Below are 26,120 nucleotides of genomic sequence, written 5' to 3' on the forward strand. Positions count from 1 at the left end.
TTTAGCCACTTCGTTTAAAACATGGGAGAATTAGCATTCACATTTGCCCTGGGCCTTGGCAAACTAAATTCAAATCCAATTTGTATTCGATTACGAATATCCCCAGATAATTCTATGTTTTGTTATTTATTTCTTCAAAACCACAACAAAGATTTATTCCACCTTCATATATGATTATGACTTAGAAATGCCATGATCTTCGAATTCAGTACATTGGATACACTCTGAGTCAAACAGTTATTTCATCCAATACAATATGCTCACACTAAAAATAGTTCACCTTATGTCAATCATACAAGTACTGAGGATTACCTCGTCTAAAAAATTCGGATCATTACAACACATGGACAACATAGGGGGTCTTGCAACATAATCCATTCAGAGACATGACACAACATGCAAGTACAATAATCTAATGACAATTTCAACTGGTATCTAAAGAAGAACCGGGATTACCTTGGGCTTCAGATAGCAGAAACAGAAGGACCTCCTCCGTCTTCAAATGCAACATTCTTACTTCCTCCAATTCTTGGGTTGCTTGCATAATGCGTGCCGCTAATTCCGTAATTTCCAGCCTCAAGATAAAGATTACCTCATTCATGGCAGCCACACCATCTCTTTCTGCCTCTAGTATAGCCTCAAGCACTATAATATCTGTGCTCAGACTGCTCTCCGGCGGTGTTGCCTCTGAACTGCTACCATCTGGTAACATGGATGGTGCACTGCTTCCACAAATAGATTCTGGGGTTGTACATTGTGTCCTAGTGTGAACGGCATCCTGAAAGGTTTCCGCTGGACATAAGTAAGAGATAGTTATCGTATGATCTAGGCAGTAGCTTACATGGTAAACGACAGACGAATTATTGCCGAGCATGGCAAACTATATTTAGATGGTTCGAAGCAGCAACAGCTGAAAAGAAATTAAAATGGTAAGATGAAACTAGGGATGTAAGTGGTAAATAAACGACATCCGCCAGCCCCATCTAGTTAGTTTTTGCTACCTGCCTAGTTCATTTTCCTCAAAAAACAAAAACTCTTTTGAACTATCATACCACTAGTGGACTTTAATCGGGATTAAACGGGACCTAGTGGAAAGGGAGTGTACCACCTCTATATTTAAGTTGCCAAGGCATCTAAGCAGTTGAAATAATATGAGAAAGCACTTAACAGTGTGGCCTCATATAAACTACGAAGACAGTCTTGTGATGAAGTTGAGAGGAAAAGTTAAGGACTCAAATGAAATAGGCATGCATTTCTTTATGATAGTACAGCAGGCACTGCTGACATATTGGCCAACTTAGGTATAGCGTAACAACAAACAAGCATTCGAATCAAGCAATACAGCAAAGCAGACAACTGAACTATTTGTAATTCGGTAGGATTACAGGTTGAGGGCACAAGCCAAGAAAGCAGCCCACTCGCATTACATTTCACATGTACTAAAACACACTGGCTTACCATATGTTGCTGTGAAGCCTCGTTGCTGTTGCAATGTTCTTTGAAGATATCCTCAGCATCCCATGGTTGCAAATCTAGTTGTTGTAGTTTATTCTGCACCCTCTATTTAGGTAAAATTAATTTTAATCGCATGCACTGGTCCAAATTGATCATCAATGGTTCATCTAAACTAATGAAAGAAGGGTGTGTGCATACACGACAATATATCTGCTTCCCTCTATTTTTATGCTTATTCGAGGTGCCAGCCCCAAAAGAACAAATATTTTGCTTGATGGGGTTGGTAGCTCCATAATTAATAGAAGCATCAAATTAGTCATTCAACTTGGGAAGATCAAGAACACACAAACAAGTAATGAACAGAGGCTCGGAGCAGTGATGTAATAGCTAGGATTAGAAAGTGTAGGGTAAAATGAACAAAAAGCAGCGGAACCACATGCTAGTTTGCTGATGTGTAATTAAGCATAGAGAACATTAAGCAGTCTGATGGAACCAACAGGTGGCATTAGAACAACACCATTATCATAAATATAGCATTCAAGAAGTAAAATAGTAGGCAGTGATATCTAGGAAGTACAGTAATACTCCCTCCGTTCCAAAATAGATGACTCAACTTTGTACTAACTTCAGTACAAAGTTAGTACAAAGTTGGGTCATCTATTTTGGAATGGAGGGAGTATTTAGGACAAAACTAAAGCATATTAACTATATGTGCACTGTTATGCAATTTAGCACATGTAACATGTTCACTACCAGAAGTATGGCCCTACAGGTGCAAGCAGAATAATGCGTCTCATGAAAAACTGAATGATGCCCTGAAGAAATTCAAAGGTGCGGTGCTTATGCTAGGAAAGTGAACGTAGGCGCCAGCCGTTGGACAATAGTACCTGATTCTCGGTGGCGTATGGGTATCGTTGTCATACTTGATAGCTAAGAATCGTCGATGGTGCTCGTGTTGCGGTTGAGTTTGGGCCGGCTGTCACCGTCGCTGAAGCGGCTTCGGTGCTACGGTTGCGGCGCCTGTTGACATACAAGAAAGCTCATCTATGGTAAGTGAACAGTTGCCCGATAAAGAGAAAAACCGAAGGAGTACAAATTGAAATATCCTGATGAGGCTGCGGCGTCGGTAAAGCACGACCGGTGGAGTTGAATGTGGCATCCGTGGAGAGGATTCGGTGTAGTGGACGAAGGCTTCGGCGGGCGCGTTGTACAGTGCTTTCGGTGAGGCGGATCTGTTGCAGCGGACGAGGGCTTGTATGAAGGGCCAGCGAAGGGGTGGACGAGGGAGTTAGTGAAGGGCCTACACTATGGTGGACAAGGGCGCTGGTTAAGCAGATCCGGTGCGGTGGACCATGATGGCGGTCAAGGAGATCTGGAGCGATGGACAAGCCAGTCGCTGAAAAGGCTCTGGTGAAGTGGTGAGTTGGCAGTTGGGGGTTCCAAGGTGCGGAAGGTAGATCCGACGGGGTGTGAGGTCCACCGCTGCGGCAGAGGACTAGATTCGGCGGCTTGCCGTGGTTGGGGGGTCGGGGACGGGAAGGGGAGGGGCTCTGGGGAAGAATGTTGGGGGCAAAGAGGGGAAAACAATGGAGTTACCAAAGCAGCCCTTTTTCGTTAATGTGGCAGGGGTAAAACAGGAATATCGCAGGGCTAAACTTTCGGGCGCGTGATATTTCAATGTGAGCGGGGAGTTTGAAAGCTTTTGGCGCCTAAAATTATAAGTATTCTGCTCCCGTACGGCCGACAATTTGTTTGTTTTGCACGCAAAAAAATGTGCAAGTTTTGAAAATCAGTGTCTCCAACTCGAAACTTATATTGTCCATTCAATTCAAATATGGATCATTGAGCTACTACAAGCAAATACCATCATACGGTCCAATTCAAATGAAATTCCAAATCTGTTTATCCTAAATATGATGACAAAAGCAAAAATGTGTATGTGTATGAATAAAGTGGATGATTATAAAGTTTGAACATGCCCGTATGTGTATATCTCTAGGTTTGATATATGAATTTGAAATCACGAAATCCCGGCTTAAAAATGTACCTCCATTTAAATGAATTACAAAAGCTAATGATGGAGTCGAATTCCAAAATTCCAATCTTAGGTTTATAATTCTGGTACATCAAGGTATATCACGCATGTTCAAAAGTATCGTTATCTCATAGTCCAAACTGTGAAACAAATTGATCAACCATGAGTGCACAATATCTCAATTATGCTAAAGTCCCTCAAATATAGACACCTCACTCTTTATCTGAAGCCACCCCCCTCGCCCCCCTCCACCACCACACACACACACACACACACATAGAGAAGTCGTTCTCTCCCCCAAACACCAACACACAAGCACATTAACACTCGTCTCTCTTGTAAAGTCCGGACCCCAATATAGGTCTCTATCACTTTGTCTCTCGGGCATGCACACATCTCTTCCCTCACTCTCTAAGTATCCCACTATCTCTCTTACCCAAGCACACGCACTATGTAGAGTGTATATTGCCCATACACACAAAACTTCACCCCCAAATGTCTATCTCCCTAGTTATGTGGTTCTCGCGCACTCACCTCACACACCACCCCCACTGCAAACAAGCACAATTTGTCTCCTTGTGCACCACTCTCCTCTTTCTATCTCTCCCACATGCAGACCTGCCCCAGCTCCTTCCCTTTATACATATATGTCGTGACTCTTTCCCTAGCTCCCTAATGTATCATCATTCTCGATTTCGCACATTATTCTCTACACAATCTATTTTAGATCTCTCATGAAGTCCCTATCACACACACGATCACTCGCTTCCCTTGCGTCTCCGTACATAGGCCAATTTTGGACAAAATCAACATTGTCTCCCTATCAATATGACATTTATGGACACAAACGACCCCTCTCGCCCCCTCTCTTCCTCTCTCTCTCTCTCTCTGTTGCTAGGTCTCTCTCTCACTCTCACACCCCTCTCCCACACACACTCGATGTCTCTTCCAAATAGTCTGCTCCCCCCGCCCGCACCCGTGCTATCCCGCTACTAAACATGTCACACAATTCCCCCTTCCCTTATACTAGGTTTACATCATCAGTGGTCTCTCTACTCCACATACACACACTCCCTCTCACACACAAAATGCGTGCACAAACACACCCTGACATGCACAAACAACCATTTATCTGGATCCTCATTTCTCCCCATGTCCGCATGTGTATCTCACACACTCACTCTCTAATTATGTATATGTGTCTCCACGTTACACAACACAAAGCCCCATGTACATGTCTCTCTCTATCCTCCACACAAATAGACACAAAGAATCTGTTATCATTGCCTTAGTCTCTAACATATCACACACGCACACTATCTCTCTCTCTCTCTCTCGCAAACACGCTCAACAAGGGTTTCCCCGTGAATAACTAACCGTCTATTCATCAACAGTCGTGGCAGTATGGCGAACACGAGACGTGAAAAAGAATAAATCTACACGTGCGTAGACCACCTAGTATGACTACTAGGACTAGAGCAAGCCAAAAAGCGCGCCGCCGTCACCCCCTCCTTATCAGCGACGGGAAAATCTTTGTTTTACACAGTCGAGAAGTCATTGTGCTAAGGCCCCACATGCCGAGGCGTTGAATAGAATGTAGCTGCTAGTTTATGGAAGCAAGTATCGATAATACGTTTGTATCTCCATACTTATATTTCTTCTCTTATAAAAAACCGAGTTGGTGATGATGGTATGTGTGCCATCTTGCAATATAGACCGTACGATCTATATCTGACGGATGGAAATTAAACTAAAAGATACCCGCACCCCTCTCCACATTTGCAGACAAGGCCTTCCCTCGTTCATCCTTATCTCCAACAAACCTCATTGTTGAGCAATTAAGAAAGGAAGCCTCTGGAACAAACTGGCCTGGTGGCTGGTGCCGGCATCGTCAATCCCCATGCCTCCGCTCAGTCCGACCACCAATCACCACCACAACCCACTCCTCTTCACCTTATCTCATATTTCTTGAGATATCATTAGTTTTTACACATGGGATTACTCCCGCAAGGGTAAATCACAACAAGTGTTTTATAAAAAATGCATCTTGATGTTCCGTGCAATGCACGGATCTTGCTAGTACTCCTACACAAGACTAAGTTGGTGATGATGGTGTGTCTGCCATCCGTCGTTTCTGACCATTGGATCTACATCTAACGACTGTGAGGTAAGTTGTTGCGTTTTCTCACCAACATCCCACTTGTCTACCAATTGGCAGAAAAACCCATAATTAGTATCTTAAAACCAACCACATCCCTCCCTGACCTCACCAAGACAGCCTAAGGAATATATTCTAATTGAAACATAATATATCTCTAGTGACATATGTATATCAAAATTAGAGTGTTTTGTATCAAGTTTATGAATAAGTATTATTCTAATTATGATTCGTTGCAACACACATGAACATTGCTACTATTTCCAACCATGCATTTTTTCCCTAGTATTCCATAGTTTCGAGTTTTCCATCAAGATATTAGTCACTCATGGTTGATATTTACTTTCAATCATGTACACATATGCACTATGTAACTAGCCTTGCTTATTGGCTTCCAAAGGTTAACTTTCACTCCTACTTACAATATGTAGAGTATTTAAAAAAAACTACCACTTTCAACCAGCCCTAGGAAGAATCTATTGTACAAAAAATAGCAAAAACATACCCAAAAATTCTTAATCCATGCCAAAAACTACTACCTAGTACTCCTACCGATTAGGTTCATTTAAACCCATTTATGACAGGGTTGGCCCACACGTCCGTGCTGATGAGGCAACTTAAACAAACACATTTTGTTTGACCATTGACACGAGGGACCCACATCTGACCTTCTATCCTATTATTCCCCCTCAAATCATTATTTTTCCTGAACATTACTTCAAAAAATACTCATGCGTGTTCGTCAGTGGCGCCGGTGATGAGAGAGTTGGCCGCTGCTCCGCCGGACGGGCCGGACGCCGCGCTGGCCTCCGCACGGGTTGGCAGGCTGGCCCGAGCGTGACTCACAAGCGAGCAAGTCACCGCGCTGGCATTTGCTCGAGCCAGATGGCTGGCCTTAGCGCAGCACGCGCGAGCAAGCCGCCGCGCTACCGTGCCAATCTAGCTAGCAAACCTTGCAGACAAGCAGATGGACGAAGCTATCATGGCTAGCTAGCGGCCGCGAGCGCCGGACGGAGCTGGCATCCGGGCTACCGCAACATGGGCTCTGCACCGGCGGCGGTTTTGACCTCGCCTTCTGCCGGCGGTGGTAGCTGGGTCCCATGGCCGAGGATGACTAGGTGGACGGGCCGAAGGTAGGAGGTCACTCGGGGACTTTTGTGCAGACTGACATGTAGGTTCCACAAGTCATAACGCCTGGTTGAATATAAGGCGTTGACTTAATGGGAGACATGGGCCCTGTCAGAGGTTCGAGTTAGATTCTAACCTTGAATTAACTCTAACCAATGTGGTGTTTGGATGGCAGGGTTAGATTGACAACAAATGTATCCAAACAGGGCCATGGGTTGAAATGTGCCTATAACGGCACTTTGTAGAGTAGTCGTTTCTTGGTAGGGCTGGTTGGTAAGAGCATGTACAATGGTTGATAAGGTAGTCTTATCTTAAGTCTGCCATGTATGCAAGTGGTAGTAGTTTCTTGGCATTTTAGTGGTTTCTCGCATTATTAAAGGTTTCTTGTAAGGAACAATGTACGTACTACTAGCGACAAAAGGCGATTCTAGGTTGCGTTGTACTCCAACGAGTACTAATAGTGGTCGCGGGAGTGTATACCTCGTTTTGTGGGTTCGATCCCGGCCGAACACACGATGACCTTTTAAAAAAATAGTACTACTACACTTCGCTGCGAGCCAATATTTTACACAGGTAGTTTGAGTTTTGAAGTCAAACGGATGTGCGGCCCCACAATCTGGGTGCATTGGATAGCCTAGCCATGTGAACGGGTTTTCCTTCCCAGCATCCCGTGGCTCGTGTGCTCGCCCTAGCCGCACCTCGCTTGCAGCTTCCTCATCAGCTAGTAGCATATTTAAACTAGCGCCCCCCAATTAAGCCCGAGGAGCCGGAAAAGCCTGGCGGGGCATTGGGAACTGTGCAATATGGCTCTGTACATAAAGTGCTCTACTACTACTCTAGCTTGTGGCGTTGCACGCATGGACTTCACTCCATTATCAGCTCTACTATAAAAGAAATTCCTCTTGACGTGTTTTTTTAAACGGAGGCAAAAGCTTTGCTTCATCTCATTCATAAAGAAGGAACTACTAACAAAGTTCGAGAAGATCCATTACACCTCCAGAAATGGAAGCGAAAAGCCTAGTCTCGTTGTATCAAATAACTCAAATGTTCTGCCCCCGCAGTAACCGTTGCTGATAAACAGGCTGCTAGTGTGTGCGTGAGAGGAGCGGCTGAGTAGGCCAGCTACGTGAGAGGAGCGGCTGAATAGAGCACCGAGAGTACCCACTAGGCCACTAAACAGGTGTACTTTCCCTGCATTGATAGTACAGCGATGGTTCTAGAGAACAGTAGTACCCTCCACTTCCAACTGTAGATCCTTGGCCCTGAGATTCAAGAGTTCAAAACTGGTGCACTATACTAGACTAGACTAGAAGTACAGTACATCGCACTACTAGTTGAGAAAAAGTAGTGCTAGTACTGCTACAGTACGAGTACGTACTCCTCCATCACATAATGTAAGACATTTTTTGACACTAGTTGGCGTGTATAAAAAATGGCAAAAACATACCCAAAATTTCTTAATCCACGCCAAAAACTACTAGCTAGTGCCAAAAATTTCTTACTAGTGCTACTATTTACAGTATAATGCAATCCCATAACGTTCCATAATGCTAGTACTAGTAGTAAATAATAGCCTCACCCCTTCGCTGAGGAATGATCTACAGTTGGAAGGGACGAGGCCCTGCGGTTACTACGCTCTTATCTCCTCCTCGCCAGTTCCCCTCCCCCGAAGAGAAGGCAGTTCATTGCTGCTCCCATGGATTCGCCAGGCGGTTCTCCTCCTCGTCGGGCTGGGAGACCTTGGACGACGATCCTCTGGTAGAAATCGCACGCCGCTCCGACGTCATCACTGCCGCAAGACTCGGTGCTTCCTGCACCAACTTTTTCAAGACGCTGCTTAAACAGGCTTGGGAAAAGGCCATGATTGTTGGTCTTCCATGCGTCCTCGAGGAGAAGGTTCTTCTATGGGACAATCCTTCGAACAGTCCACCGCTCCCTGGCCATGGTTGCACGTTGACTCCGCTAGAGTTGCTGACATTGAGAGGTAGTCGGGTTTTGTCCGATGAACAGGTCAGTAATGGAGTTTGATCATGTAGTACTTAGTTATTCCATTTCCATCCCGTAATTTCTCCGCTGCTCACCATCTTATATATAGGTCTGGGTCGGTGCCAACGAAGATTGGCTTGCATACCTCCGGCTGGACACCACCATCATTTTGCACAACATCCACAACAGTGCGAACGTTCCGGTAGACCCCTTCTGCACCATTGGGATCGGCCTTCCGGACTGGCTGGGCTTGAATACGTATGATGATGCCTACATGAGATTGAAGAAGATAGGAATTACGGACCCGCCGACAATGTGACACGGCTACGACGATTACTATCTCATCGCGGTGTTCGACATATGGATTGCCATCAATGCAAGATGCAGTAACGGTAGAGGCTGGCGCATGTTGGCGGCGGCTGATTTGTACCCCTACACGTTCAAATACGCCGTGCGCCATCTAGGCCGCATCGTCGCGGTGACAAGCTAGGGGACTTGTTTCATCGGGTTGCCATCCTACGACACGGGAGATTACAAACAGAATGCACAAACCATCATTTGCATCCCTAACGGTACTCCATTATTTTGTAGGGACCAGTCATCCCCCAATCAAAATAAGATCGCCGATCTTGGATGTGCATTTGCATCCGTGATTCGGTCTAACCTGGAACCTTGTAGCTGACTTTGGCGTATTGGGATCAACTATCTTAGCAGTCGTTACCCATGGTACCACTGATGTGCAACATGGTCACACAATCTACCATGATCAGACTGTCACCATCTACCCAGGTATTCCCTTTTTTAACCCTCTCGCCTTCTCTTTGATTATTGTACTAGTAGAGTACTTAGTAGTAGTACTAGTAGGAGTACTTTTTACCTTGGAGGACACGTATAGCTAGCTAAGCCCTTGAACACTTGAACCCACTAGCTGCCACCATTTTTGTTTTTCCATGTCTTACTATCTCATCCATGTAGCCAAGAGTGGCTATATATAATAAGCCAGTTATTTTACTTCCTCTATACCGGAGTAGTACTATTTGCTGCACAGTATTATTGACCGCCATATTTGAGCACAACATTATTATGCATGGACCTTGACTATGTACGTCACCATGTGTCCAGATCTGGGATGCCGCGTGTACCAGATGAATGGCGCCGAGTTCGACCCCCGTGATGCTACGTGGGTGCCGAGGAACACTCTTGGAGAGTACTCGCTTTTCATCGGGGACAGCTACCCCATTGTGAAGTGGATGCCACCTTCCGTGCACGACACGGAAGGCCCGCCGTTCATGAATCATGGTTGTGTCTTCAGTGCGCACCGCCGGATGAACGACATGCTGGGACACGCTATCCCTGATTTATGCCGCTTCAGCTTGGATGAGTCTCCATCGTGTGGAACCGGACTAGAAAGCTGCGACAATGATTCCTGTTGCCCACCACTATGGATCGTGCCATCCATGAAGAACACCTGGGAATGGAACCTGGAGGAGGACTTGTAGCCCATCTGTAACGTGTAAGTGGAGTACGGTAATTGTGAACGATAGCACTGTGAATATATGTAGACTAGTCGTGCACAAATTTATCACATGAGTTGGACTTGTGTGGCATACTGGCATTTGTACTTTAGAATTTATTACTAGTAAATGTGTTATGTGTACGTGCAACTTGTGTGGTTGTTGCACGGACTCCAACATGCTCTTTGAGAAAAAAAGGTGGCACAACTTTGGATATACGTGACGTGGCGGCATCATATAGTAGCATCATTTGCTATTGTTGTAGTACACTCCTACTAGGACGACAACTCCTATAAAACCTTGCGCTTGGCTCTTTGCCTCTTCGGGAGGTTCAACAGTTTGTACTCGTGTGAACCTTGCACTTGGCTCTTCGCCTCTTCGGAAGGTCCAACAATGATGATACTACAGTACAATATGCTTCTGGCAATCTGACACCGATTGAACTGTTGCACGTCCACCGCGAGGGCGAGGGTGAGGGCGAGGGAGAGGGAGAGGGCACTGTAGTCAAAACCCTCTCCTCGTCTTGCGAACCACCGCGCGCGTGGGCGAGGGAGAGGCGTAGTAAGCAAGCTTCTCCTTGTTCGGCGAGTTGATGGGACACGTCAAAGCAGTACTAGTACTAGTAGTCCATACTGCATCATTTCCGATTAATATGGCTTAATTTGAAAAGAGAAATATACACTGGCGGTCAACATATGTAACAATACGCTCTTTACGGTCACTATATAAAGTTTTGCGGTGATTATACGATCACTAGCTCATCATAGAGCACCGTATTGCACCATACTGACCGGCCACATAGTCGACATGGCACTTTGTTGACTAGTTAAATTGTCACCTGGTTTCTGGGTCCCACCTATCAGTTGGCAGAGCAAAGAAATCAGTTAAGCAAAACTTTACGCAGGCGCGACATGAGTCCAACCCTTGCGCGCGAGCCACCCTGGCTGTGTATGTGAGTGCATGCACGTGTACTCCCTCGGTCTTCTAACAAAGAGTGTACATCGGCTATAAAACAAAGAGTGTAGTACATGATGTACATCTACACTTCCAATGCATTTAGCCTTTAATCTATATCGATATTGATTGACTAATGCACCAACTTGTGCTATAGGTATAGGCTACATGTCTATCCTTAATTACAACATGCAACGGCCTTCATTTAATCTTCTTCTCTCAATGGTCGCATACACACATAAGTCTGGTACTTTTGGGCATTAATTATGCCCTGATCAATGTGTAAATCTCTAAATGTACAGTCTTTCACGGACGTAGGGAGTAGGTTGAGCACTTGAGCGTGAGCGTGTGTGTTGCGTCATGTGTTGTGTGCCGGATGGGTGCGTGAGTGTTGCGTGCGTCCGTGTGTATGTGTGAGTGTTGCATGTTGCATGCATGCATGCATGCATGGGGCTTATTCCCTCCCATTGACATGTTCATATTTCAAGCTTCCTCTGTTCCCTCCATATGGTGATACTCCCTCTGTTCCCAAATACGGAGTATTTGTCTTTCTACAGATTTCAATAAGTGACTAGGTACGGAGCAAAATGATTGAAGTGACCGTAGAGGCATAGGGATACTATAGAAAGGAAGTCCTCGCGATCCATTATTCCCCATCTCGGTCAGAGAGAACTATTCAACTAGTCTTCGCAGTGAAGTAACAATACACGCTGCAGCAGATGGGACACGTAATTAATAAGCTGAACCAGCGTGTTGGTGTTACTAAATCAGCCTTACCCAGTACTGCCATCATGTTTGCCAGTACAACACGCTTCCGCAAATACGACTACGCACCTCTGTCCTCCATTAACTGACATATGGGCCCTCTTGTGGTAGACCCACATGTCATCGGTGTAACTATTTACACTCCGAAGGACGGTATATCCTGGTAGTAGTACTAGTAGAATTGAGATTTGATGCACTTTCTTCCCCGTCTTCCACTCTTCTTCCTCCACTCTTCTTCTTCCTCCTCTCTTCCCCATCGTCGGCCGCACACCATTTACCCCTGCTCACTGCTCGCCCGCCCGAGACATCTTCCTTGGTAGCTCGCGCATACCATATCCCCCCGCTCACTGCTCGGCCACACGAGGAGAAGCTTCTTCGCTCGCCCGCCCGAATCCACTTCCTGGCTGGCTCGCAGGTACCTAAAACCCCAATGGAAGAACTGACTGACATGCAGAGCCGCGATTGGAATTCCCTCCCCAATGTTCTCTTGGAGCAAATCTGTAGTCGTATGGACCTACTCAGCACCGTCCGTCTGGCCGCATGCTCGGTGTCTTTGTACCGTCTACTCGTCTGCAATCGGCCGGCTCTTTTCAAGACACCCTACTTGCTGATGCCTGATCCTCGCAGGTGGCCCAGAAACCGACTTGACGATCCTACGGAGGTTGCTGTGGTGCCCCTTGACATGCTACCACTACCTGTCCACCTGTCCTTCATGCGAGGCCACTACTGGGCGGGCATGAAGTCCAACTAGATCGTCCTCATCCACCACTCCGACAGTCCGTGGCGTCTCGTGGATATCTACACCCAGCTAGAGATCACCCTTCCATCGTTGGATACCGCCGCCATCGAGCCCGCGGCCCGCCGGACACTCCTGCCTACTACGCACGAGACACGTCAAGCTTTTGGCTTGACCTCTATTTGTAGAAAGTTGTAATCTGCGAAGTGGCCACACCATCAGAAGACTACATGGATTACAAGCTCATTGCCTTGTTCAACATGGGATTAGTCTATCTGGAATCCGTCCGCCATATATGGTTATGGCTCATCATCAATCCTGTTGAGGCAACATTTCTGTTTGATGCTATAGTGCACGATGGCATTATTTACGCGGTCGACGCACGGATTGGCTGCCTATACTGGTGGAATCTATCGTCGTGTAATTGTTCTATCTCATCTCATCTATACCTTATGAATACGACTACCTGTTCATTTGTTTCAAATTTAGAATACATAGCATGTCTATAACCACATCATTGCTATATGTCCCTCTCATTTCCTAGATTTTTATGACCACACATGTTATTGTTAGAGTTGATATGAGAACAATTGGCATCTAATGATTGTTAGAATACATATTATGAGCATAACATCATGATTGCTATATGTTACTCTCGTTTACAAGATTTTTATAACAACGCATGTTATTGCATAGAGTTGATATGAGAAAAGTAGTAGTATGTGCTATGGTAGAATATGAGTAGGCGCTGTCATAGCTGTTTTCCTCTCATTGTTACATGCTGTTTGAACCATGACATATTGCTAGAATATGAAAGCCATTGGCTTATTTTTTTAACTTGGGGTATGATTATGACCACGACATTGCAATTCTCTGTCCATGATATGTGTCACTGTTATAATAATCTTAATTCCACACATACTCTGAACATGATTGTTTATTTTTGTCCTTTTAGTCTCCAATTTGAATTGTTGCAGCAGACACAAATGCACTGGCCTTCATGATTCCAGGACCTGGAATCATACCAGCCGATGGGTGGTGGTTTATCGCTCGTTCAGCTGACGGCGTTCATTTGATGGTCATTCACACGTACCAAATTGACCAAACCATTACATCAAACCACATGCAGTACAATGCATGGGGCGTTCGTGACATTGATGGCTATGGCTGCTTCGTGTTCGAGAAAGATCCCAGCTCCATTGGGCCAGGTGTATTCAACTGGAGGCGGGTTTACAGCCTCGACAACCACTCCTTGTTCCTCGGGATCAATTATCTGATCATCCAACCAATCATCGATCATATCACCGGCGATGATTATCATGCTATGCAACTTTCATTCGCGAGGGGGTACTATGTTTACACATCATACCATGGGTTTCATGAATCACCATATCCAAAGATTCGTCGACACAGCTTTTTGCCAGATAATATTCAGTGTGTGAAAGGCATCAAGCTTCCATGCGATGGATGGCTTTTGCAAACCCGACATGCGGCGATGTGGTTCATGACAACAGCAAATATGCACAACTTGATTCATGCTGATATCTAGACCGAGCCATGTATTTTGCTGCTATGGCACGACCCTCTTTTGTTGTATATTATGTACTGTTGTTAGTTTGAAGCACTCCTCTGGTTTGAAGGATAGATACCTTCCTAGGATCAAGTGCATCCCAACTCACCTGCATAGGATGTACTGATAATGATGATGGAGATGCTGTGCATAAGCCATATATATATATATATATCAGTTACGCTTCAAGTGCGTACTTGTTAGTTAAACCTATGTATAAATTATGACACTAAATATGACTAGTAAGTAGTACAGTAGAAGTACTAGTATACGTCGGTCAAATTATTCATCATGTCCACACATTGAATTGACGTGACAACACGCTTTGCATGACGTGACACAAGAATCCCGGCGGCGTGTTTGGGTATTTTGGACTTCAGATTTGGAGCACCACTTATCTATCAAAATCTTTCACCATTCACTTAAAACAGTCAACTGACCATACATTGAGTACCATATAACTGGAACTACTGATGCAAGTCGAAGAAGGATTGGCTGGTGCTGCCGGCTGGCATCAAGTTCGATCCCACAGATCAGGAGCTGATCGAGCACCTTGCGGCCAAAGTGAGTGCTGACAGCACGAGATTTCAGTCTCTCATCGATTTGTTCATACCAACCATTGACAGCGAGCACGGCATATGCGACACCCAACCTGAGAAACTTCCAGGTAAGACACCGATCGGGCGTCTACTTGCACAAACATATTCCTTTGTTTATAGCTCTATTTTTGTTTTTAGTTGCAGACTTGGTGAAGCAATTACAATTTGACAGTTAATAAAAAGTGAAACAATTGACTGCAACATGCCAAAGATGTTATGAAAATGCCAACTACGTACACTAAAACCTGTATTCCACAATACTGCAGGTATCACACTGAGTGGCCTAAGGAAGCATTTTCCCAGCGCAATTCCAGGGCGTTCAAAAGGGGCACGTGGACACTTCACAAGATACAGTCGGAGTGCGGCATGCACGCGATGTGGCAGAAGACCGACAATACCTTGACGGTGATGGTCAATGGCCGGCAGACGGGCAGCAAAAAAGGTTCTGGTGCTGCACACCAACAAGAACTTCGACCAGCAAAGGACCAACTGGGTGATGCACCAGTACCACCTCGGGCACTTGGAGCAAGAGAAGGAGCGGGAGCTGGTCCTCTGTAAGATTTTCTACCAGACGAACACTTGGGCCAGGAGTAAAAAGATTATAAGTTAGTTTGGTATTGGTAGTTGTACTACCTTGTCGTCCGCAAGTTAGTATTGTTGTTAACGATCTTTTGGTATGAACTTGCATTGGCTTCCAACCATCATGCCGAGGGTTGATGTGGATATAAAGCTGAATCATTTGTTTCAAAACGAATTTTCAGGCACCTAATTTTTATTTGATGGGTAGCATAAGCACCTGCCGTTCGAATTCCCAGTTCTCCATTTTTTGAAACAAGTACATGCACTTATTATCACGATGAAAAAACAATATCCCTGATGCATCGTAGTTATCATTCTGTACTTGCAGAATTCTCTCATTCATTGAGCACGTATATTGTTTTTTCAGGTCGAGCAAGTTTCAACTGGGATGTAGACTGCCCAAGGTTGGTTTTGTTTTTAACAGGCCCAGCCCATGATGACAACGAGGCACAAAGATCCAGCAGGTATCTACTGGCCTCTGGCCCACCAGTGTTAGTTATATTTTGTCTTACAACATCCGCAAGCAGTTTCTTTTACTGAATCAAACACACAGCCCAGTTCTATTTTCCTCTTGAAACGCATGTCCTACATCCGTTTTCTAATCTCTACCTATAGTTTTACTAGTTCATATACACGTATCATTATATTGAAAACACATAAAATTCCCTTTTCATATTTACATCCTTATTTTTGTTGTTTTTTCCCACCCAACGCTGATTTTTTACACTGGTTTTCCCTTAAACCAACTCAATTGTCCCACATCTTATTTGCTTACAAAAACAAAATGATTTTTTGGCAAATAAATAAGTTCTTAAAAAAATGTTTATCATTTCGGGATTACAACAGTTCAGACTCCAACAAAATATGCAAAATAAGGTTGAACTTTTTGACCATGGTCCTGTCAGAAAATGGGCTGTAATAAATTACTTAAGAATTAGCAAATGGGCTGCAAATTATAAAAAATAGCAAATGGGCTTTATGTTGTCTGCCATAGATTTGGAGGCTGACTTGTGGGCCTACTAAGTTCATGCGTACACAAGGTTTCTCAAAAAATAAACTTAGTCAACAATCGACTCTACCAACGTCAGACCATTAGATGTCAATCTAATGGCAATCGTGCTTCTTCAGTCTCTGATCTTCCTGCCCAAGCCGCCCAAACCAGCACCGTCGGAACCGCCTGCTCCCGCCTCCTGTGGCCGGCTGTGCTGCTGGGCAGGCCTCACAGTCCCATCATACTCGCATCCCTAGCCTGTCTATCCCTCTACTCACCCACACCTCCTGTTATTTTCCGGCGAGGGCAGCCGAACCAGTCAACCCTCGTACTCTCCACCGCGTGGGCAGCCACTATTGTGTCTTCCCCGGCTCAGTGTCGTTCCCTTCGTAGGCCTCGCCGTCGTCCACCGCCCTGGTGCTCTCGGCACGGCGTGGTCAACGATGTCCATCCAACGACCGTAGTGCTTCTTCAACCTCTGGTCTTCTTGCTCCAGCCGTCCAAAGCAGCGACGGTCTTGCCGCATGCTCCTGCCTCCCATGGTCGGTTGTGCTGCCGCGGAGGCCTCACCGCCCCCATACTACTCCCACCGCTAGCCAGGCCATCCCTCCACTCACCCACTCCCCCTGTTATTCTGCGGCAATGGCAGCCTCACATTGCAGCGAACCAGTGAACCCTCGTACTCCTCTTCGCGTGGGCATCCACTGCCGCGTCTTCCCCGGCTCCGCGTCGTCCCCTTCCTAGGCCTCGCCGTCGTCCACTGCCGTGGTGCTCTCGGCACGGCATGGTCAATGTGGTCAATGACCGACTTCCATCAGAAGAGTACTATATGTGGAGAGGCTGACTGGTGTGTCCACGATAGCCGCAAGGAAGTGCCTCCTTATTACGCGCAAAATAATTATTCCTCCACCTGACACCAGGGACCCACCGGACAGGCCACCAGTATTTCACGAAAAAAATGTTTCCCCCTGACTGCTGGGACCCACCGGACGGGCCACCGTATTTCGCAAAAAAACGTTTCCCCCTGATGGCTGGGACCCACCGAACGGACCACCGTATTTCGCGAAAAAACATTCCCCCCGCTGTCAGCTCGGAGCCACTATAAGTGCCTCCTTATTACGCACAAAAAAAATGAATACTCCCCCTGCTAGCTGGGACCCACCATGGTGGTAGGCTGACTTGTGGGTCTACTAAGTTGACGGGGATGGAGGGCTTTGTCAACTTAGTCACTATGAACGATTCTAGCTCCAGTGACCGTACGATGTCCATCCAACGGCCGTCGTGCTTCTGCAATCTCTGCTCTTCCTGCTCCAGCCGCTCAAACAAGCACCGGCGGGACTGCCTGCTCCCTCCTTCCCGTGGCCGGCTGTGCTGCCGCGCAGGCCTCACCGCCCCACCGTACTCCCATCGCTGGCCTAGCCATCCCTCTACTCACCCACACTTGCTGATATTCTCCGGCGACGGTAGACGAACCAGTAAACCCTCGTACAATCGTACTCCCCTCTGTGTGGGAAACAACTGCTGAGTCTTTCCTGCCTCCGTGTCGTTCCCTTTCTAGTCCTCGCCATCGTCCACCGCCCTGGTGCTCTCGGCGCGGCCTGGTCAACGTGGTCAACGATCGACATGTATCAGAAGTGGACTGTACGTGGTGAGGCCGATAGCTGGGTCCACGGTCGCACACAAGGAAATCCCTCCTTGTTACGCGCAAAATAATGATTCGTCCACCTAACGTCAGGGACCCATCGAAAGGGCCTCTGTATTTTGCGAAAAAATGTTACCGCCACTGACAGCTCGGACTCACGAGCTATATCTTCGCATGCAAGGAAGTGCCTCCTTATTACGCACAAAAAAAATGATACTCCCCCTGTTAGCTGGGACCCAGTATAGTGGCAGGCTGACTTGTGGGCCTACTAACTTGACGGGGACGGAGGGCTTTGTCAACTTAGTCAATATGCATGATTCTAGCTCCACTGACCGTACGATGTCCATCCAACGGCCGTAGTGCTTCTTCAACCTCTGGTCTTCTTGCTCCAGCCGCCCAAACCAGCACCGGTCGTGCCTCGTGCTCCTGCCTCCCGTGGTCGGCTGCGATGCGGCGGAGGCCTCACCGCCCCTACTACTCCCACCACTGGCCAGGCCATCCCTCTACTCACCCACAGCCCCTGTTATTCTACAGCGACGACAGCCTCACACCGCAGCCGAACCAGTGAACCCTCGTACTCCTCTTCGCGTGGGCATCCCCAGCTCCGTGTCGTCCCTTCCTAGGCCTCGTCGTCGTCCACCGCCATGGTGCTCTCGGCGCGGCGTGGTCAATGTGGTAAACGACCGACTTCCATCGGAAGAGTACTGTACGTGGCGAGGCTGACAGCTGGGTCCACAGCAGCCGCAAGGAAGTGCCTCCTTATGACAGGCAAAATAATTATTCCTCCACCTGACAGCAGGGACCCAATGGACAGGCCACCGTATTTCGCGAAAAAAACATTCCCTCCCTGACTGCTGGGACCCACCAGCTACACCATCGCATGCAAGGAAGTGCGTCCGGGCAAAAAAGAAACAAAGCGATTCGCCCCCTGGTTGCTAGGACCCACCAGCTACACCTTCGCACGCAAGGAAGTGCGTCCGGGCAAAAAAACAAAACGATTCGCCCCCCTGACTGCTAGGACCCACTAGCTACATCTTCGCAGGCAAGGAAGTGCCTGACAGTCGGGACCCACCTGGTCGAAGCGTACGTAGCATTGTCATTCTGGTCGCGAACGTGTACGTACATACCGGTCATTGTAGAGGCGCGCACGTGTCGTAGTAGAGGCGCGCACGTAGCATGTACACATACGTACTGCGGACAGGGTGCAAGAAAGAAAATATGGCCACGTACGAACATACGGGCAGGGTCTCGAACGCCTACTCGCGGATACGTATGGCCAGGGCTCATGTACATGGCTGGGTCAGAACAGAGAAACATCATCGTCATCGTGTTCATGGGGAGGCAAGGGAATGCGTCGTGTTCATGGGGAGGCAACGGAATGCATCATGTTCATCGGGAGGCAACAGAACGCGTGGTAGCCAACCGGCTGGGTTGGAACGGAATGTGTCGTCGTGTTCATCGGGAGGGCTTGGACAGAACACGCGATGGAAACGAGGCCTGGCGTACCGCAAAACGGAGGAAATGGACCTCCTATGGTCGAAACGGGGGTCCTGTTGATCAGGAGGGGTGTGGCGTACCGCAAAACGGACGAAACGGACCTCGTACGGTCGAAACGTGGGTCCTGTTGATCGGGAGGGCTGTGGCATACCGCAAAATGGACGAAACAGACTTGTGTTGGAGCGCTACGGTTGAAACGGGGGTCATGTTCATCGGGAGGGGTGTGGCGTACCGCAAAACGGGACTCCACGGGATACTGTTCATTGATAACCCACAAGTGTAGGGGATCACAACACCTTTCGAGGGTAAAGTATTCAACCCAAATTTATTGATTCGACACAAGGGGACCCAAAGAATATTATTGAGTATTAGCAGTTGAGTTGTCAATTCAACCACACCTGGATAACTTAGTATCTGTAGCAAAGTATTTAGTAGCAAAGTAGTATTATAATAAAGGTAACAATAACAAAAGTAATGTTTTTGGGTTTTGTAGTGATTATAACAATAGCAACGAAAAAGTAAATAAGCGAAACACAAGATGTGAAAAGCTCGTAGGCAATGGACCAGTGATGGATAATTATGTCAGATGCGATTCCTCGTGTAATAGCTATAACATAGGGTGACACAGAACTAGCTCCAATTCATCAATGTAATGTAGGCATATATTCCGTAAATAGTCATGCGTGCTTATGGAAAAGAACATGCATGGCATCTTTTGTCCTACCCTCCCGTGGCAGCGGGGTCCTAGGTGAAACTAAGGGATATGAAGGCCTACTTTTAATAGAGAACCGGAACAAAGCATTAGCACATAGTGAATACATGAACTCCTCAAACTATGGTCATCACCGAGAAGTATCCCGATTATTGTCACTTCGGGGTTGTCGGATCATAACACATAATAGGTGACTATAGACTTGCAAGATAGGATCAAGAACACACATATATTCATGAAAACATAATAGGTTCAGATCTGAAATCATGGCACTCGGGCCCTAGTGACAAGCATTAAGCATAGCAAACTCATAGCAACATCAATCTCAGAACATAGTGGATACTAGGGATCAAACCCTAACAAAACTAACTTGATTACATGGTAAATCTCATCCAACCCATCACCGGCCAGCAAGCCTACGATGGAATTACTCAGGCAGGGCGGTGAGCATCACGAAATTGGTGATGGAGGATGGTTGATGATGACGACGGCGATGAATCCCCCTCTCCGGAGCCCCGAACGGACTCCAGATCAGCCCTCCCGAGAGAGATTAGGGCTTGGCCGCGGCTCCGTATCGTAAAACGCGATGAAACTTTCTCTCCAATTTTTTTTCTCCGCGAGCCGGAATATATGGAGTTGAAGGTGAGGTCAGCGAAGCCTTAGGGGGCCCACGAGACAGGGGGCGCGCCCAGGGGGAGTGGGCGCGCCCCCACCCTCGTGGACAGGGTGTGCCCCCCCTGGTCTTGATTCTTTCGCCAGTAATTTTTAAATTTTCCAAAATGTGCCTTCGTGGATTTTCAGGACATTCTGAGAACTTTTGTTTTCTACACATAAAACAACATCATGGCAGTTCTGCTGAAAACAGCGTCAGTCCGGGTTAGTTTCATTCAAATCATGCAAGTTAGAGTCCAAAACAAGGGCAAAAGTGTTTGGAAAAGTAGATACCTTGGAGACGTATCAACTCCCCCAAGCTTAAACTTTGCTTGTCCTCAAGCAATTCAGTTGATAAACTGAAAGTGATAAAGAAAAACTTTTACAAACTCTGTTCGCTCTTGTTGTTGTAAACATGCAAAGCCAGCATTCAGGTTTTAGCAAATATTATGAACTAACCATACTCACAATAACACCTGGGTCTCACAATTACTCATATCAATAGCATAAACAGCTAGCGAGCCATAATAATAAAACTCGGATGACAACACTTTCTCAAAACAATCATAACATGATATAACGAAATGGTATCTCGCTAGCCCTTTCTGAGACCACAAAACATAAATGCAGAGCACCTTTAAAGATCAAGGACTGACTAAACATTGTAATTCATGGTAAAAGAGGTCCAGTCAAGTCATACCCAATATAAACCAATAGTAATGAATGCAAATGACAGTGTGCTCTTCAGCGGGTGCTTTTTAATAAGAAGGGTGATGACTCAACATAAAAGTAAATAGATAGGCCCTTCGCAGAGGGAAGCAGGGATTTGTAGAGGTGACAGAGCTCGATTTTAAAATAGAGATTGAATAACATTTTGAGTGGCATACTTTTGCTGTCAACGCAACAACTATGAGATGGTTGTATCTTCCATACTACATGCATTATAGGCAGTTCCCAAACAGAATGGTAAAGGTTTATACTCCCCCAACCACCAACAAGCATCAATCCATGGCTTGCTCAAAACAATGAGTGCCTCCAACTAACAACAACCCTGGCGGAGTTTTGTTTAATTATTTTGATTTTCTTTGATCTTTTTGGATCATGGGACTGGGCATCCCGGTTACCGGCCCTTTCTCGTGAATGAGGAGCGGAGTCCACTCCTCTTGATAATAACCCACCTAGAATGGAAGATATAGGCAGCCCTAGTTGTGACATGAGGTGCTCGAGCATACAAAACAGAATTTCATTTGAAGGTTTGGAGTTTGGCACATAAAAATTTACTTGGAACGGCAGGTAAATACCGCATATATATAGGTATGGTGGACTCATATGGAACAACTTTGGGGTTTAAGGAGTTTGGATGCACAAGCAGTATTCCCGCTTAGTACAGGTGAAGGCTAGCAGAAGACTAGGAAGCGACCAACTGAGAGAGCGACAACAGTCATAAACATGCATTAAAATTAATTCACACCGAGTACAAGCATGAGTAGGATATAATCTACCATGAACATAAATATCATGAAGGCTATGTTGATTTGTTTCAACTACATGTGTGAACATGTGCCAAGTCGAGTCACTCAATTCATTCAAAGGAGGATACCATCCCATCATACCACATCATAATCATTCTAATAGCATGTTGGCATGCAAGGTAAACCATTATAACTCATAGCTAATCAAGCATGGCACAAGCAACTATAATCTCTAAATGTCATTGCAAATATGTTTACTTCATAATAAGCTGAACCAGGAACAATGAACTCATCACATTTACAAAAACAAGAGAGGTCGAGTTCATACCAGTTTCTCCCATCTCAATCAGTCCATCATATATCGTCATTATTGCCTTTCACTTGCATGACCGTACGATGTGTATAATAATAATAGTGCACGTGCATTGGACTAAGCTGGAATCTACAAGCAGTCAACTCAAGAGAGAAGACAAGGTAATATGGGCTCTAAGTTAAATAAACAATCATGCATATGAGAGCCACTAAACATTCTCAATATGGTCTTCTACTCTCGACCCCCAAAGAAAAGAAAAGAAAAGAAAACTATTTACACGGGAAAGCTCCCAACAAGTAAGAAGAAGAACGAGAAATCTTTTTGGGTTTTCATTTTAATTACTACTACAAGCATGGAAATTAAACTAACTATTTTTTTGGTTTTTCTTAAGGTTTATTAAACACACAAGAAGAAAACTAGAAAAAGAAATTTAAACTAGCATGGATAATACAATGAAAGAGTATGAGCACCAACAACTAGCATAGTGTGTGAACATGAATGTAAAGTCGGTGAGAAATACGTAATCCCCCAAGCTTAGGCTTTTGGCCTAACTTGGTCTAATGCCAAGGGTAGTCTGGCTGATATCCGTAGTTGTAACTGGGGTCGTACTGAGATGCAGCAGCGAATGCCTCCTGAGCTGCGGCATGTTGGCGAGCCGCCTCCGCTCTCCCCTCATGTTCAGCTGCTTCCACCCTGGTAACAACATATCTTCCTTTTGCCTGGTACTAAAAAAGGAGAGGAGCAGGAAGAGTAACATGGACAGTGTTGCGTCTGTCATAGATTAGTGGATATTGGAGGAATTGTTCATTCCTCTTAAGAAAATGATGTTGGACCATAGCGTCATAATCTAAATAAGCAGGGGGTAACATCATATCCCCCTCTCATGGGGCTATACCAAGATAATTAGCCACATGGGTCGCATAGATTCCTCCAAATAAATCTCCAGCCCTACCATTATTATGCAACCTACATGCAACTATTGCCCCCCAAGTTATAATCTTTATAACCCAGCACAGTACTCTTGAGGACACAAAGATCAGGGCCACACATTTTACATGCTTCATCTTTACCGTTAATGCATATACCAATGAAGAGAGCAAAATAATGTATAGTAGGAAAATGAATGCTCCCTATGGTAGCTTGTGCAATATCGCTGGATTCTCCCACAGTAATACTAGCAAGGAAATCTCTAAATTCAGATTTGTGGGGATCATTAATATTACCCCACTGCGGAAGTTTGCAAGCAGTTGTAAAATCCTCTAGGTCCATGGTATAAGATGTATCATAGATATCAAATAGGACACTAGGAGAATTACGCATACAGTTATATTTAAATCTTCACACAAATGAATCAGTCAATTGATAGTACTGAGGACACTTATCTTGTAAGAAGTCCTCCAGATCAGCATTACACACATACGCGTCAAATTCCTCCTTAAAGCCTGCTTCGACCATAAAATCATCGGATGGCCACTCACAAGCTCGTACATCTGCGTCCCTCGGTAATTCAACATCTTGCTCACGTATAGCAATCCTAGGTCCTTTCTTTACCGAGGAACCACCTTGGTACATTCTCCTAGACATAATTCTTTTTCTGAAAAATTTCTGAAATTTTAGTAACTTCAAAATAAAAGTGAATAAAACTAAACAAGATAGGTAGCAACTACTCCTACAAGTGCCTAGAGCCTATATCATGCATTAGAATTACTTGGGACCTCATAAATTTAACATGCAAGCTCAATAACATGGTCACCTATGCAGCAAAAAATTGTAATGAATAAAGCACTAGAGCAAAAACTAATTGGACTAATGGAGGAGTCACATACCAAGCAACAATCTCCCAAAGCAGTTTGTGAATGGAGCTTTGAGCAAGGAGATCGAAAATCGCAGCAAAATGAGCTAGAACTCGTGCTTGAGTTGGATGGGGATTTTTTTGGGAAGAAGATGGAGTGTGTGGGTGCTGGCATAAGTGGAGGGGGGCCACTAGGGGCCCACGAGACAGGGGGCGCGCTCAGGCGGGTGGAAGCGCCCTCCACTCTCGTGGCCTGGTGCTTGCCCCTCCTATAGTGATTTCAGTGCCTAAAATCCTCAAATATTCCATAAAAATCATACTAAATTTGCAGGGCATTTGGAGCACTTTTATTTTCGAGATATTTTTTATTGCACGGATAATTCAAAAAATAGACAGATAAAACTATTTTTGCTTTATTTATTCTAAATAACAGAAAGTAATAAGAGGGTACAGAAGGTTGTGCCTTCTTGTTTCATCCATCTCATGATCATCAAAATGAATCCACTAACAAGGTTGATCAAGTCTTGTTAACAAACTCATTCCGAATAACACGAAACCGGAGAAATTTCGAATAACACTAAGTTACCTCAATGGGGATATGGACATCCCCAATAATAAGAATATCATACTTTTTCTTGACGGTAGGGAGAGGAAATTCAAAACCTCCAGTAATGATAGTTGGAACTTTTCCAATAGAATTGATGCTATGAACTTGAGATTGTTTCTTCGAAAAGTGTACCGTATGCTCATTACCATTAACATGAATAGTGAAATTGCCTTTGTTGCAATCAATAACAGCCCCTGCAGTATTCAAAAAGGGTCTACCAGGGATAATCGACATACTATCGTCCTCGGGAATATCAAGAATAACAAAGTCTGTTAAGATAGTGGCATTTGCAACCACAACAGGCACATCCTCATAAATACCGATAGGTATAGCAGTTGATTTATCAGCCATTTGCAAAGATATTTCAGTAGGTGTCAACTTATTCAATTCAAGTCTATGATATAAAGAGAGAGGCATAACACTAACACCGGCTCCAAGATCACATAAAGCAGTTCTAACATAATTTCTTTTAATAAAGCATGGTATAGTTGGTACCCCTGAGTCTCCAAGTTTCTTCGGTATTCCACCCTTAATAGTGTAATTAGCAAGCATGGTGGAAATTTCAGCTTCCGGTATCTTTCTTTTATTTGTAATGATATCCTTCGTATACTTAGCATAAGGATTTACTTTAAGCATATAAGTTGAGCGCATACGTAAGAAGATAGGTCTAATCATTTCAGCAAAGCACTGAAAATCCTCATCATCCTTTGTCTTGGATGGTTTAGGAGGAAAGAGCATGGGTTTCTGAACCCATGGTTCTCTTTCTTTACTGTGCTGCCTAGCAACAAAATCTCTCTTATCATAACGTTGATTCTTTGATTGTGGGTTATCAAGATCAACAACAGGTTCAATCACTACTTCATTGTTTTTGCTAGGTTGAGCATCAACATGAAATTTATCATTAACATTATCACTCGGTTCATGTTCATCACCTGATTGTGTTTCAGCATCAGAGATAGAAATA

Source organism: Triticum aestivum, chromosome 4B, assembly GCF_018294505.1.
Source record: "Triticum aestivum cultivar Chinese Spring chromosome 4B, IWGSC CS RefSeq v2.1, whole genome shotgun sequence".
Classification (NCBI taxonomy): domain Eukaryota; kingdom Viridiplantae; phylum Streptophyta; class Magnoliopsida; order Poales; family Poaceae; genus Triticum; species Triticum aestivum.